General features: G+C 45.7%; 1 protein-coding gene across 1 annotated transcript in view; it reads left to right on the forward strand.

The window, feature by feature from the left end:
• LOC147717650 (E3 ubiquitin-protein ligase TRIM39-like) overlaps positions 1-12,334 on the forward strand; it is a 168,975-nt gene extending 156,641 nt beyond the window's left edge. The window contains exon 8 of the mRNA XM_086920544.1: positions 12,310-12,334. The gene's annotated coding sequence lies outside the window, so the exon portion shown is untranslated. The remainder of the gene's footprint in view (positions 1-12,309) is intronic.
• The last annotated feature ends 3,590 nt before the right edge of the window (positions 12,335-15,924 follow it).

A 15,924-nucleotide genomic window follows, 5' to 3' on the forward strand; every position in this document is an offset into this window, starting at 1 on the left:
TGGGGAATTTCCCGGGGCCAGGACGTCTGCGACGGCAGATGTGGTAAGTTGTGTGGGGTGTGGGGGGGGGGGTCTACGCTACCTTCTAGATACCTCACACGAGCCTCGTACGACCTTTAAGTGGCGTCGAGTTTTACTGGGGCCCCCGTCAAGTCAAGGGAAATTGGTATTTGCACTGGAGGTATGCCTCCGTGCCGCCCCTCACAAGGGAGGGGGATATGTCTGGGTTAGGGATCTTGACACCGGTTACGACCTTGCCGTTGGCCCTTAAACGTTAGGATGTACAATTTCAAAATTTCAAGTAAATGTTTTGTAGGATGTTAGTTCGGCTAGGAGAACCTTTGTATTAGAGGATATGTTAAGGTTAGCCAAACATCGTAATGTGGTAATGAAATTGTACACATTATAAAACTGTTATTTTAATGTTTTAATTTTGTTTCATATTTTAATAAATACGGCCGGGAAGGGTAACTCCCTTCCCGACTTCCAAAAGTTCAAGAACGGTTTCCGGTTTCCCATCCTTGGGGAGTGTGTTGAGAGGGGGTGGCGGGTATCTCAGCCATATGGAAAGGGGCGACCAATCGGTCCCCCCGAACGTATGGCAGAGTACCACGATCCCCCCGGGAAGCCATCTTGGGCGGGAGGCGAGTCTCGGCTGGTATGCCCGAAGCGGCATAGCCGGGGCGCGCCTTTTCCCGCCCTCGAGTGGGTTGGCCTAGACACTAACGCGGCTGGCCACGCCCTTGGGGCAGGCAGGGGCGGGTTTACGCCCGCCCTGAAGACGGATAAAAGGAGAAACAAGACCAGAAGGCATCCTCTTGTTCCTGTGCTCTGAAGCTGCACCTCCTCGCTGCACGTGAGCTCGAGACGGAACGAAGAGCCAATTTTGACCCACCCACCAGCCCCTGAAGACAGCGAGTGGTTTTAATAAAGTTTGATGGATAACTGTGAATTTAGTTTACAGGTTGTGGTATTATCGTGAAGATTTTGAGTATGCAATAAAGAATGGTCGATTTATGTTATGTTTTGCAAATAAAGTGATTCTGCTTTAGAGTTCATCAGTACGCATGTGTTTGAATAAAGTTGTTGTACTATTGTTGGTTAGATATAGTCATTTAGTGTTTAGTTAGCATTGTCGTATTTATTTTGGTCGGGCGGTAAGGTCATGATCGGTGAGCACTAATTGGAAGATCCCTATGAGTGGGCGTTACCCATTACGGATGGGGGCGCTCGGGGGAGGTGGCCATTGGCCCCTCAACGGGGAGGCGGTCCCTTCTAAGGATGGGTCGCCGAAAGGAAAGGGAAGGCGGTCAAGGCCCCTTCATGGGTAGGAGGGGTTACAGCCCCCTCCTGGGGAATTTCCCGGGGCCAGGACGTCTGCGACGGCAGATGTGGTAAGTTGTGTGGGGTGTGGGGGGGGGTCTACGCTACCTTCTAGATACCTCACACGAGCCTCGTACGACCTTTAAGTGGCGTCGAGTTTTACTGGGGCCCCCGTCAAGTCAAGGGAAATTGGTATTTGCACTGGAGGTATGCCTCCGTGCCGCCCCTCACAAGGGAGGGGGATATGTCTGGGTTAGGGATCTTGACACCGGTTACGACCTTGCCGTTGGCCCTTAAACGTTAGGATGTACAATTTCAAAATTTCAAGTAAATGTTTTGTAGGATGTTAGTTCGGCTAGGAGAACCTTTGTATTAGAGGATATGTTAAGGTTAGCCAAACATCGTAATGTGGTAATGAAATTGTACATATTATAAAACTGTTATTTTAATGTTTTAATTTTGTTTCATATTTTAATAAATACGGCCGGGAAGGGTAACTCCCTTCCCGACTTCCAAAAGTTCAAGAACGGTTTCCGGTTTCCCATCCTTGGGGAGTGTGTTGAGAGGGGGTGGCGGGTATCTCAGCCATATGCAAATAGATGCAACATTCAAGTGGAATAACACAATCTCCCTTCAGGTCGGGCCTCTAGTAGTTGTCAGGCGAATTCCTGTCCCATTCTCCTTCGTGAAACGCCTTCAGGATTATTCCACATTCATTGGTGGCTGCATCAGGGAATGCAAACTATTAGGCTGTACTCGAGAGTTCCCTTTTAACTCTTCAGGGTCTCAGTAAAAAGTGTCCATGGTGCCACAGCACCTTCAGCAGTGAATCTCGGGCCCCAAAAGCTGTAGTTCAAGTCTTACCCACTCCTGGAGCCGGACGTTTTTGGCGTTACAGTAGGTGCACTTGGCTTGGACACTTGCAAGATCAGATCCTGCTCAGAGAGGTCCAGCTTCAAGCAGTGCATGCAACAGCGGTGGGAGGGCACAGGCTTACTCTCCGGAGTGGCATTACCCCTATCCCAAGTGATCGGAGCAGCTTACAGCTGCCAGCAATGTGGTAAGTCAAGTTCTCTCTGGTGGGGTAAATTAATTCCATCGGTGCCTGACTGGAGTCACTCGAGGGCGCCTCGTCCTCCTGGGCGTACTGGTGATCTATGGGAGGAGTCTGTCAGGGCAGATCCTTCGCTGCAGCTAGTACCACTGGTTACAGCCTCACTTCTGCCCCAGAAAATGGACCAAAGTTTTGGAAGACTTGGTCCTGGCAGTCCCTCCTGGCACATGGAGTTGCTGTTGTGCCTTCTGTACACAACACAGACTCCTCTGGTGCAATCACCCACACCACTCACCCCCTCCTGGTCACACACTTTCACCAGTCTCCCCCTGTGGCATACAAAGTCACTGCAACAAAGCCATGTAAGAGTGGCACCCTCCACCCATCGCTTGATATTTGGCAGTCTACGGCGGCCCTCTCTCTGGCATACAGGGGTCGCTGAAAACAGTCTTGCACACAGGCTACAGCCCAGTCGGTGCTCAGCCGAATCCTCAAACCTCACACAGGGAGTCCTCACGATAGGGCTCTTCACTGGACTTCACTCCCTCCAACACTCTCCTGTTCCTCACAGGGCACACTGGGCACCCAACTGAGAGACTAGCTGAGAGACTAGCTTGCCCTAGCCCCCAGTTCTGGCCACAGGCAGAAGTCTGTCTTGCAGAGCTTCCCATTCTCACACAGCCTGTCTGGCTACTTGGCAGATGACACATTTGGGGAACTCAATCTCCCTTTCTTATAGTCCTTTTCCAGACACCACATGTGATTTAAGGTTATGGTTCTTTGAAGTTTTATTTTTGGGTTCTGCTTCTTTAGAAGTGGGCACTTCTCTTCATCTTCCTTCATGAAAAAGGTCTGTCACGACTCTGAAGCTGATTTTCCACAACATAATTTATGGAAGTGACCAGAGTTTACACCTGGATGTCCGCCACAGTGATATGTGCATCAAAAAGGTAATCCAAGACCTCCTCCTTATGATTCTACTAGATCCACTATGTGTAGTGCCGAGCCACGTGCAGTACTTGATTATTCTCTCTGGAATGCATGTGTGCTTTTGCATGGCACATAACATAAAAGCATGTAGTTTCCATTTTACAAAACAAGGGCCTGGAACGGCTAGAGAAGTTGAGGAATACAACCCTCTAAAAGGAGACTTTTGGTCACAGTGAGTGAGTGAGGAGGGATTTGTAGAGCGCAACTTAGCCCAAGGGCATCAAGGCGCATACAAGATGGTACAGCTGTTTGAGGTGTAAAGATGCACCAACTACAGGTAGGCAGCTAAGAAGAGCCAGGTCTTTAATGCTTTGCGGAAAGATGCAAGCAAAGTTTGCCCTTTGAGCTCGGCAGGAAGAGTGTTCCACAGTCTGGGAGCGAGGGCGAAAAAGGTCCTCCCTCCCCATCTGGCCCTATGAACTCGAGGGACGGACAGAAGGTTCTTATTAGAGGAGCGTAGAGCCCTACCCAGAGCATAAAAGGACACAAGGGACCTGATCTCTTCAGCTCCAGACCCATGCAGAGCACTATAGGTGATGCATAGGACCTTGAAATTTTTCCTGGCATGAATAGGCAACCAGTGCAGATCTTTCCTAATAAGGGAGCCTGATCTGTGTCTAGGGGCATCGTTGAACTAGTCTTTTATTTATGCCGAGATACAGTGCGTTGCAGTAATCCAGCCTAGAGGAAATGAGAGCAACCGTAACCTGTTTTCGTGCTTCAGGGGTAAAGTAGTGTGTAATCTTTTTCAAGATTCTTAGAACACCACAGCAGGTTGAAACAGTCCTGCTAACTTGTTTGTCAAAAGATAACGTGGTGTCCAGAATAACACCCAAGTTGCGGGCAGATTGGGAGGGCAAGGGGCAGGCACCAAGAGCAGAAGGCCACCAGTCCATTGACCAGATCTCCTGTTTGCCACCAAAGATAAGAACTTCGTTTTTTTCCCCATTTAATTTTAAGAAGTTCTTAATCATCCAGCCCGCAACTGCTTCCATGCAGTTCCTGAAGTTAAGGGCCGTGGCGTTCCCCGATTGAGAAAGGGAGACCATAATCTGGGTGTCATCAGCATATGATAGAACTTCCAGCCCAAACGATCTTACAAGCCTGGCAAGTGGGACCACGTAGATAATAAAAAGTGTGGGGCTCAAAGATGAGCCCTGAGGGACCCCACACTGCACAAGCTTAACGGGCGAGAGGAAGTTACCCAGCTTAACCCTTTGAGTTCGTTGGTTGAGAAAGGATGTCAGGAGGCTCAGTGCTGATCCGTCCAGTCCCATCTCACTAAGGCGGGTAGCCATAATGGAGGGGGACAGGGTATCAAATGCAGCTGTCAGGTCGAGCAGGATCAGAAGGGTAGTCTGACCACTGTCGACCTTAGCCCGGATGTTATTGATAGCCACTGTAAGGGCGGACTCAGTGCTGTGTGCCCTCCGGAAGCCATGCTGAGAAGAATTCAGCAGGCAAGACTTATCCAGGAAGGCAGATGATGGTTGAGATGAGCCTCGAGCATTTTGGCGGGGGCAGGAAGCAGGGATATGGGGAGAAAGTTCTTCAAAATTCCAGGGTGGCTTTCTTTATAAGGGGCTTGACAATCGCCATTTTCCACGAAGTAGGGAAGGCCCCTTCGGAGATTGCCAGATTCATTACTTCCAAGAGTGAAGGCAGCACTGCCTCCCTACACTCCAAAGGGGACCCAGATTTAAGATTATCCAGAAGGCTGCCCAGTTGGTCCAATGTGAGGGAGGGGAAGTTTGAAAATTGCTACAAGGTCCAGTCCCCGGATATTCCAGTGGGGGTACCACCGAAGAAGAAGATGAAACCTCTAAATCTAAATTGAGGACTTCTAAGGCTGTGTGGATGTCAACTATCTTAGCATGAAATAAAATGGCGATATGATCACACAGTTCCTGGGATGCCACTATGGGATCAGGTGACTGGAGAATGGACAGGGAATCTATGATTTTGAACAAATCCCTAGGGGAGCTAAGTGAGGCAGTCAGCTTGGCGAAGTGGGCCTTCTTTTCCGTCAATACCGCGGTTTTGTACCCCTTAAGCAAATTTTTGTGTTTTTCTCTTTCCTTCGGATCGAGGTGAGATCTCCAAAGTCTCTCTTGTTTCCTGCAGCTTTGTCTCAGAAGTCTGAGTGAGTCACAGTACCAGGGAGCCGAAGCTCGCTTTCTGGCAGAGTAGCGCTGCTTAGCCGGAGCCAGAGTATCCACGGCACTTGCAATAGTGTTATTAAGGTCAAGGGCAGCTGTATCAGTGTCCCTCATTGTAAGGGGCCTAAGACTAGACATCAAGGGGGCAAGCGTCTCATTGTTCATTTCCCTATAATTCCTTTTCATTACCCACTTACTGGGATCCAATAAGGACACAGAAGGATATTGAAGAGTAACTTCATGTGGGATGGCCATTTGATCTGACCAGGACAAGGGAAGGGGGAAACCTATTTGTAGCCGCGGGTCATTGGTAAAAACCCCGTCCAAAATATGTCCAGCTAAATGGGTGGGACTTCTTACTTCTTGCAGCAGTCCACAAGAGGCCAGGGAGTCTAGCAGGAAAGAAGTGTCGCCAGAGGTTGAATTTTCCAAATGCAAATTGAAGTCTCCCAAAATGGTCATATTAGGCCTGTCAATGTAAGGTTCTATAATTGTCAGTAGCTCATGGCTAAAAGTATACCTAGGGCCCGGGGGCCTATAGATCAGAATACCTGAAAAGGACACAGTGGGGGAGGAGCTGAGAGAGAAATACATGGCCTGGAAAGAATCCAGAGGGGAGGGGAGGGGCTCGGTCCGTCATCTTGCTGAGCTTTTGTACAGTATGCCCAGACCCCCCTCCCCCCAACCCCCCATGACCCATTCTATCCATTCTTGACAGGGCGTATCCCTCTGGAATAGCGTTTATGAGCTCAGGCCCTGTGAACTCAGAGGCCCAGGTTTCAGTAATAAAAGCCCATGAAGGTTTTCTGTCCGAAATAAAGTAATTGAACGCAATGTTGTTCTTCACTAGGGACCGTGCATTAATAAGGAATCCAGTTTCCTTACTCAGAGAAGAGAGTTCTTGCTTCTTGGGCTTGGGCAGCTTATTAGTGGAGTCAGGGGGATTGGGGTCACTTCCTTCCTCAGTACATCGGCACTCAAGAGCATCTGATAGCCTCTCGGGGGGGGGGACATATGATGGCAGAGTTGCCAGGGAGGTTTTAGTGCTCGTAATGCAAATAACGAGTAACTTACTGAGGCAAGGATATATGGAGTACCAGACTCCCTGGCGCAGACGGGCTGGATTCAGGCGCGACTCCGGAGCTAATACGGCGCATCCGCTGATCGCGTCCGCTGTGCGGAGTCATGTCCGTCTCCTTATATGCTGGTGACTAGACTGCTAAAGGTAAATGTCCTCCCACCAAAGATGGCCGCTGCAAATTTCCACCGCCCAGGTCTCAGCACCTAACTCGGCTGATGGGGAATGCGATTTTAAAATCTGACAAATTTTAAGTAAAGTGCAAGGTGAGTATTAAAATACAGGATTAAGAAAACGAGTGGCACAACAGAGAAGTCACACACACAGTATTAGCAGGGCACACAGCACACCTCCCGGCTTCCGCCTCAGGAGAAAAACAAACAGCAAGGTCTCGCGCCTACCCAAGAATGCTCCTTATATGCTGGCGACTAGACTGCTAAGGGTGAATGTCCTCCCACCAAAGATGGCCGCTGCAAATTTCCACCGCCCGGGGCTCAGCACCTAACTCGGCTGATGCGGAATGTGGGGAAGCGATTTTAAAATCTGGAGAATTTTAAGTTAAACTCAAGACCAACACTTAAGTTAAACTGAAACAAAAGTCTAACTTTATTACAGGTAAATGCCCTTTGTGAATACTGAAAATTGCGCAGTTAGACTTTCGTCTCAGTTTATTTTTGTTAATCTGGCCCATTGATCGTATGCCTTCCCTATTTTGGCTTCAGTGGCAGCTTGAAAAAAAGTTGAGAAGCAGAAAAGGCAAAACAAAGGGCAGACAAAAAACAAGCAGAAAAGGCAAAACAGGGCAGAAAAATAAGCAGAAATGTCAAAACAGGTGGAAGAAAAATTTGCAGAAAAGGATAAACAGAGCAGAAGAGGACAAAACAACAGAACAACAAGCAGAAAAGGCACACCAGAGCATGAAATGAGCAGAGGAGGCACCAACAGAGGGAAGCAGGTAAACAGGCAGGAGAGGGTAGCGGACTGCAGGCAAGCTGTTTAGTTGAACTTTTGCAGGGGGAGCTGGCACGAGGACCAGGGGCATAGCAAACACCCCCGCAGCCCACGCGGTGCTGGGGGCCCCCAGTCTTCAGTAGGTGAAGGGGGCCCCCTAAGCTCTTCGGTAGAGAGCTGTGAGAGAGAGGCTTGCTCTAAAGCAGCTGCAGTCTGCAGCCTGCTCTGAGCTCCTCGCTCTAACCCAGGACTGAAGAGAAACAAAGTAACAAGTTCATTGTTTCTCTTCAGTCAGAGCCACGAGCCAGGCCCGGAAAGAGGATGGGGGTGGGGGCCCTCGGAGACAGCATTCTCCACAGGGCACTAGAAGGAACGAGGCAGCACAGTGCTGAAGGGGGCAGGAGAAGGATTGCAGCTCCCTCCAGGAACAGGATCTGCTGGGACGCATTGTCAGGTAAACAAGCATTTGCAATATATGGCTTTGCAATATTTGCATTTGCATATATGCAAGTCATGTATGGTTGGATTGGAATTGTTAGTTGTGGAATTGTGTTGTGTGGTGAAATAATGTGGCATGGTGTGCAGTGTAATTATGTAGATAGTAATTGTGGGTATTGAGTGTACTGGAATTATGTGGAGTGGGATTGTGTGTCATGGAGTGGGATTGTGTGTTTTGAAGAGAGATTATCTGAAATGGTATTTTGTGTTGGGGAGTGGTATGTAGTGGAGTTTACTTATGAGGTGTACTGTTAAATATTGTAGCATGAGGTGGAATTTCGTGGTGTAGATTGGATGTATATGGTGTGTTGTGTAATTGTGTTGTTGGTTTGAATTATGTAGTTTGTTGTTGAATTATGTGGTGTGGAATGGAAATGTGTAAAGTTGAATTTGTGTGACGTGGAAGTGTGCACTATTGAGTGAAAATTATATTGAGTGGTATTATGAGGCATGGTTTGAAGTGTAGTTATGTGGAATGTCGTTATGTGGCATTGACTGGATTTATGTGGAGTGTATTGGCATGCATGTTTAGTTTAATCTCCATTATAGTATTTCTGTCAACCTGCACACACCTCATTTCAAAGATCACAACCTCTCTTTTGAAAGTCTTCCACCTGAAACTTAACAATACCTAATTTTATCTAGCTCTAGTAATCTCGCCACTTCATCTGCATCAATGCTCATATCTCCGACTATTGATCACACCTAACAACTGTTAATCGAGTTTACCACAAAGAAACAGGAGTGAATGCATTGAATGGTTTACTTGAGTGCACAGGACTACACAATTATATTATAGTATAACTAATAGAAAACTACAACAATCAGTCCAGCTCCATCTACTCTAGTGTCTCCTCTCTGCTTCAATTGAAGGTCCAACGTTCCAATGGGATAATATATGTCAGTACATTGTCATAATAATAATAATAAAGACATTTATAAAGCGCAAGGTTACGCCATCTCGGCGTGTCCCCGTGCTGAGTGAGAGGGAGGGAGCAGTTTACCGCAGCTGGAGACCACTACATGCTGCCTGAGCATCTTTCTGAACTTGATCTCAGAACTTTCCAGCCTGAATTTTAGTGGGAGCTTATTCCAATTCTGAGCGGCCCGGAACCTAAAAGAACGACCTACCATCCTGGCCTTCTTTACCTTAGGGATCACCAATAGCCCGGTGCCAGAAGACCTCAGAGACCTCCTTGGCGCATATCTGGTGATCAAGTAGCTCAGATGACGGGCCAGCATTGTTAAGAATACAATGACAAGTGCATAGTGCCTTAAACATGACTCTTTCCTTCACTGGCAACCAGTGTAATGAGTTAAGGGCTTTTTTTTAAGCCGCCCTCCTAGGCTGCCTAAGGACTAGCCACGCTGCGGCATTCTGCAGAATCTGTAGTCGTCCAAGACACTTGTCCGTGGCCCCAAGATAAAATATGTTGGCATAATTGAGGCGCAATGTTATGAGTGTGTGTACCATGGTCTTTCTTGCCCCTACCGGAAGAAGATCCAGCGTTTTACGCAGATTTTTCAAAACACCAAAAAACTTACCAACTACCTTTCTTATGTGTCCTTCATTGGAAAGACCAGGATCTACCCAAACCCCCAGATTTATCGCCTTGATACACGGTACAGGGGTAGGACCCAAACTCGAAGGCCACCATTCCGTCAACGAGCTCGGGGTACTGCCTCTCACGACCAGCACCTCGGTCTTGCTGCCATTCAGTTTCAGGCAGTTCTTATCCATCCAAGAGGCAAGCTCCTGCATGCACGCCCTGAAGTTGGATGCAGCAATCTCCGGATTCTGGGATAGGGAGATCAGCAGTTGGGTGTCATCCGCATAGGAGACCACCCCCACTCCAAAGCCCTGCACTATATCTGCCAGCGGCGACGCATATAAATTAAACAAAGAGGGACTCGGGGCAGAGCCCTGAGGCACTCCCTGCCGCAATTTAATGTCTTTGAAGTAGTGAGCACCCAATCTTACCTGAAAACTACGTCCAGTTAGGAAGGATTTCAGCCATTTCAGGGCGGAGCCCGAGACGCCACCTTTATTCAAACACTGCAGCAAGGTGTAGTGTGCTACAGTGTCGAAGGCGGCACTATGATCTAACATTATTAGAGCCATAGTGTGTCCCGCATCCGCCCCCTGCCTGATGGTTTCTGTGGCCCTTAACAGAGCAGTTTCCGTGGAATACCCTGCCCGAAATCCAGATTGCGACTGGTGAAGGAGGCTCGCGTCTTCCAGATGTGTCATAAGTTGGCGGTTGGCCACCTTCTCCGCCACCTTTGCCAGGAAAGGCAGAAGCGAGATCGGCAGCAGGTTGTCTAGTTTGTCTAGACTAACATTCAGCTTTTTCTTAACTGGAAGAACAATAGCACGTTTCCAGTTTTCTGGCAGCGTATGCAAACTAAACGAGACCCCCAACACGTGTCTAATATATGGTTCAAGAATATCCAGGCTCTCACACATCACCTAGTAGGAGCAGGATCTCTGGTCGAGCCAGATTTAACACCAAGGCAAATACTCTTAAGAGTCTCAGGATTGGGAACGATGAAGTTGTTTAGTCTAATCGCTATCTTAGACTCTTCCATCAGTTCTTCAAAATCAGCCCCTCTCCTTACAATCCCAGAGAAGGATGAGTATATCACCTCTACCTTCTCGGAGAAGTAATTTGCGATACGATTACACTCCTCTGCATCGCCACTACTAGGCATAGCCGTATCCGCCAAGGAGGAGACTTCCTTGTATATTTTTAAAAGTTCCTTAGTAGAATTCTCTGCCATTCCGATTTTGGCCTTGTAGTAAGTGGCCTTAGCCTGTCTCAACTGTCCTTGGTAATTCCTCTGTTGCACCCTACACAACATTCTATCCTGGTTACGAAAACCCTTCCTCCACTGCCTCTCAAAACGTTTACATTCCGCTTTTACGCTATGTAACGCTTGGGTGAACCAAGGAGCAGTTTTACGCTCTCTGCCTCAAGCTTTATTCGAGAGCAATGGTGATACCTTGTCGAGGGCATTGATTATGCGCCTCTCCAAATTCAGGCAAAACCAAAAACTGGCTTTCTGCTGAGTGGGGTACAAATGCAGCCCTACGGGTTGATACTTTGCAACTAGAAAGTGTATTTTCTCTGGCTAAAGTAAAACGAGTATTAAATTAAAGAGTTGTGGAAATTAGTTTTTAAAAAAAAGCAAATTAATAAATTATTTGACCTCTGAGAAGTCAGTGATGCATTCTTTTCATGGGATTCAAGAGAAGGTATATTTCCTTGTCTGATCCCAATTCCTCAAAAACATATTTGAGATCTAATCTTAAGAATTGGAATCTGAATCGACCCAATTTGGCAAAATAAGAGGGCTCAAAGTAAAACATTTTGTGATCAGTGGACAATCAATGTATTTGTGATCAGAGGGTGAAATATAGTATTACACGTTTCCTCTTAGATTGTTTGTTTTTCAGTAAAGAGATAAAAAATTCTAAATCCCAGTTTTGGTTTTGGGGAAATATGGATCCGGCAATCTGTCCAAAGCATTAGTCACTTTACATGTGACTAATTACAACAAGTCAACTCAGAAATTGTCGTTTTTTGAGTATTGCGTGCTCCATTTCTAATCAAGCACTTTACAAAAACAATAATATATATAAAAGTCTGTTTTTAATGCCTATCAGTTGTCAACAGTAGGACGAGCTTTGCTTAGGTATGTTTGTAAATGAAAGTTTCTAAGCATGCCCCAGAGTAAAGTTAAAATATCTTCGTTTTGCAATGTCAATAATCCTTTTTGCTAAAAGTTAAAAGATCTTTCCAGATATTTAAGTATTTTACAAATAAATAATGCATATTAGAATTTTTCAATGGTTATACCTAGGTAGTGGCTAGTGAAGTTGTTTTTGTAAATGAACATTTCTGTAAGCACTTTATAAAGTAAAGAATCAGCTAATAAGCTACATTTTTTATTTTATATACCTTGTTTTTGCATAATAGTTAATTGTTATATAATTCGAAAAGACTGTTTTGGAAAATATACATTAATTAAATAAACAAAATACAGAAGAAACTGTGGGCAAATGCAACACATTAATATATATATTATATATCTTTCCTTGAGGAGGTTATTTGCATATATATATATATATATATATATATATATATATATATATATATATATATATATATATATATATATATATATATATATATAAGCAGATTAAAGCTGTGTACCTTTAAGTGTGTTCCTAACTCGACCTCCCAATTTTCCAGGTTGAGAAAATGGTGTCCATGAGGATGGTTCCTACTAAGAAGTCCGAAGATGTCCGAAGACTGTACATCTGCTGAAGAAGAGTTTCCTTGTTTCCTTTTCATTAATTCGGTAGTTGTTCAAAAGAGAAAGAATTTCGGAGTAGTTAGTTTAATTGCATAAACTTCATTCACCATAGTCTGGCCTAATAAATACAAATTCATATGTGTGTGACTTAGTTGTCATGGTTATTTTGCACTTTCCATTCAAAAGGCTTTTTTGATTCACTAATAACAAATCCTTACCAAATTTGGCTGAAAAGTATGGCGTTGAGTTTATTTGCTCTGTCAGGATTTGAGAGGGCACTTAGAGGTGGGAGCAGATTTAAAGAGGAGGTCCCTGTTTTTCCTTTTGTATGTGCAACTGGCATTTTCCTCTAAACAACAGAAAAACATCTAAACTGAATTAATACAAACTGGTATGATATAACTTTATCAAGAACAAAGGGGCTGATTACGATGCCATCATCCCGGGGCTTGGGACCGCCCACCTATATGGCAGCAGTCCCGCACATGGAATTACAATACAACCACCACGGTGGCGGTTGCATTGTGTATCTTTACCATTGCGGAGGGGGCTGCTAGATGCATCACCCACTGCAATGGTAAAAATGCAAGTTTGCATTTCCCTGCACTACGTGGCAGGCACCACGCGGTGCCCGCCACATGGTGCAGGGAAATGTTGCCCCCCAAGTAAAAAACTTGAATGCTCCTACTGAAAGGGGGCCTGCTACTGGTCCCTGAAGTACATCTCGCCAGCCTGTGAATGGCGGTTTAACCACCATACATAGGCTGGCCGGGTTGCTTGCTGGGCACTGCCACCATTTTAGAGATGCTTGGTGGGTCCGCCTGTGGCAAACCGTGGCGGATCGACTTTGCATCCGCCAGCACACCGCCCCCCATCGTAATATGGCGGGCAGAGAAGTGTTTCGAGATGGCGGTATAACCGCCACTGGCAGGCTGCCGGTGGTGGTTTCACCGCCATCGTAATCATCCCCAAAGTGTTTTTGTTGTTTAGTGTAAAGCCCTTCAGCAGTTTCCAAATATTTGCTTTACAAAAATGTGTTGTTCGAGCTTTGAAGGGTTAATGATAACGCTGTTTTACAGTCAGGGTTGTGAACTGTCTGAGAGTGACAGTTCAAGAACGAGTTCTGAATTAAAAATACAAATCTGATTGGCTGAAGAAATCAACATTTTTCTCCATTACACAATGTCATGAACAGTTCTTGAATCAGAATTATGTAGGGACCATTTGCAGTTACAACTGCATCCAAGTACCATCTGACACACCCCATAAGGGTATAAACGTCCTTTATTTAACCGAAAAATAGTGTGCAGTCGAGGGTACCAACCCAATCAGGGCGCAGTAGTGAGCCAAGCGGAAAAGTAGGTGTGTCCCCATTTCCAAGATGGACACCTAGTTTACAGTACAGCAGCGCTAAAGATTTTAGGCCAATGTGTAGGCATGAGACTTACTCACATCATTAACATTTATTTTAAGTCCAGTGTCGGTGTGGCATGCTGGTACGATGCATATGAAGTTTCTAGGGGCTTAACCGTGCAAAACTCTTCGTTTTGCACATCTTGACTGAGTGGAAAATGAACAAAAGAAGCTACAGTGAGCCCTCATGTAACAAATGTAATCATTCACTGGCACTAACCTAACCAAGTTATTGTGAGTTGCTTACCTTAAGAATTGACACTTTTGCATACATCCTGTCAGATGTCTAAGGCTGTTTTGTTAGGAACCAGACCATGCACTGACACCCTCATCGTTGGATGAGATCCTTCACACTGATCCTCAATACCTTATTAGGATATCTCAATAATCTTTCACCAGTGTTCATAATGACCAGACTGAAGTCTGACTGATCACCACAGACCTCAAAAGCATCCTGCCTCATAACCTGTCCCTTAGAAAAACACACCCTAACCACCATCTCCATACTTCTTTTCTAGACCCTCCCACCCTTTAAGAGCCTAGGTGATCATCGGTCCAGAATGCTGCTGAACAGCCCTTACGTCATACTACATCGGATGCCTATGACAGCCCTGCTAACGGAAGCCTGTCTGTCAGCAGTGCCAGAGAGGAGAGGCCTTTAAATATTCACAACCAATAAGGAAGGTGAAGACATCCTGGGAAAGTTGGAACCATTGGGCTGGATTTGCTAATGGACCATTTATAAATATTTGGGTGCCCCTGACCTGCAGCTATACTGATATAGAATTTAATTGGTTAACAGACCTTACGTACATCAGGCCATGGATGTGTGATACTGCATTCAGACATTTGTGTGAATATGAATGGATGCTGGAATTGCTTTCCCAGCAGAGTACACCATTTATTTATTTATTATAAAGTTTTGTATAGCGCGAACAAGACCCGTGGGTATCAGAGCGCTTAACATAGAAGAGGTAAAGGATTAACAAATATATTAACAGTTATAAGAACAACAGATATGAGGTAGATCATTAATTAGTTCAATGTCTTCTAGGGATGCGATCTTTATGTATATTTGCGTGTCGTCTGCATACATATGATAGGATATCTGTGATTTTTGGAGAATTTCTGTAAGCGGTTCGACGTGTAGGTTAAACAGATCTGGGGATAGCGTCGATCCTTGAGGGACTCCTATTGAATTAGGGCATGGAGGTGAGATTGATTGGTTGGCCAGGAATCGCTGTGTTCTGTTCTGTAAAAAAGAATCGAACCATTTCAGCACAATTGCCGACAATCCCATCCTGTCCTGCAGCCTGGTCAGTAATGCTTCGTGATCTACCGTGTCAAAAGCCGAAGACAGGTCAAGGAGAATCAGTAAGCATGCTTGATTTTGGTCAAGGGCCTGTAGCGCATCATCAACAATATGGAGGATCGCTGTTTCCGTGCTATGCCCTGCTCTGAATCCTGACTGGCATTCATCTAGCAAGGAGAACTTGGTGATGTGTTGGCTCAGTTGGTTCTGCACGCATTTCTCAATTAGTTTGGCCAGTAAAGGGATGTTGGTCACTGGGCGAAAGTTGTTTGGATCTGATGCATCCGCTGAAGGTTTTTTGATTATGGGAACAACTTGACCTGCTTTTAGGCAGTCAGGGAGGATCCCTTGTGATAGTGAAGCATTTATTATTTCGGTCCAGATTGGAACCAAAATGTGGCTGATTTCTTTTAAGCATTTTGCGGGAAGGGGGTCTTGGTAGTGGTTGTTAGGTTTGATTTCTGAGAGCGTCTTGGCGATCATGTACTGGTCATACAGTTCGAATGTGTCCCAATTTGCCTTGTTTTTTGTCTTAGTACACTCCGTTGTAGAAGCCTATTCAGTTTTTGTTACCAATTCATCATTAATGGGCTGATTTAGAGTTTAATGGAGAGGATATTCTCTCTCCATCCAACTTGCAGTTTGCCTGCCTGATTTAGGGCTGGGTGCACCAATAGTTTGTTGTCTACTAAGCTAACGCAGTCTCTTTTACCTACATACTCCTCTGATGGAGTATGGGCTGTTGAAGGTAAGCATACCAACCGTGTGCCCAATTTAGAGAGGGAGGTTGGATTTTCATTTATTTTTTTTGCTGTCCAACACAGCG

This window comes from Lissotriton vulgaris, chromosome 5, assembly GCF_964263255.1.
Source record: "Lissotriton vulgaris chromosome 5, aLisVul1.2, whole genome shotgun sequence".
Classification (NCBI taxonomy): Eukaryota; Metazoa; Chordata; class Amphibia; order Caudata; family Salamandridae; genus Lissotriton; species Lissotriton vulgaris.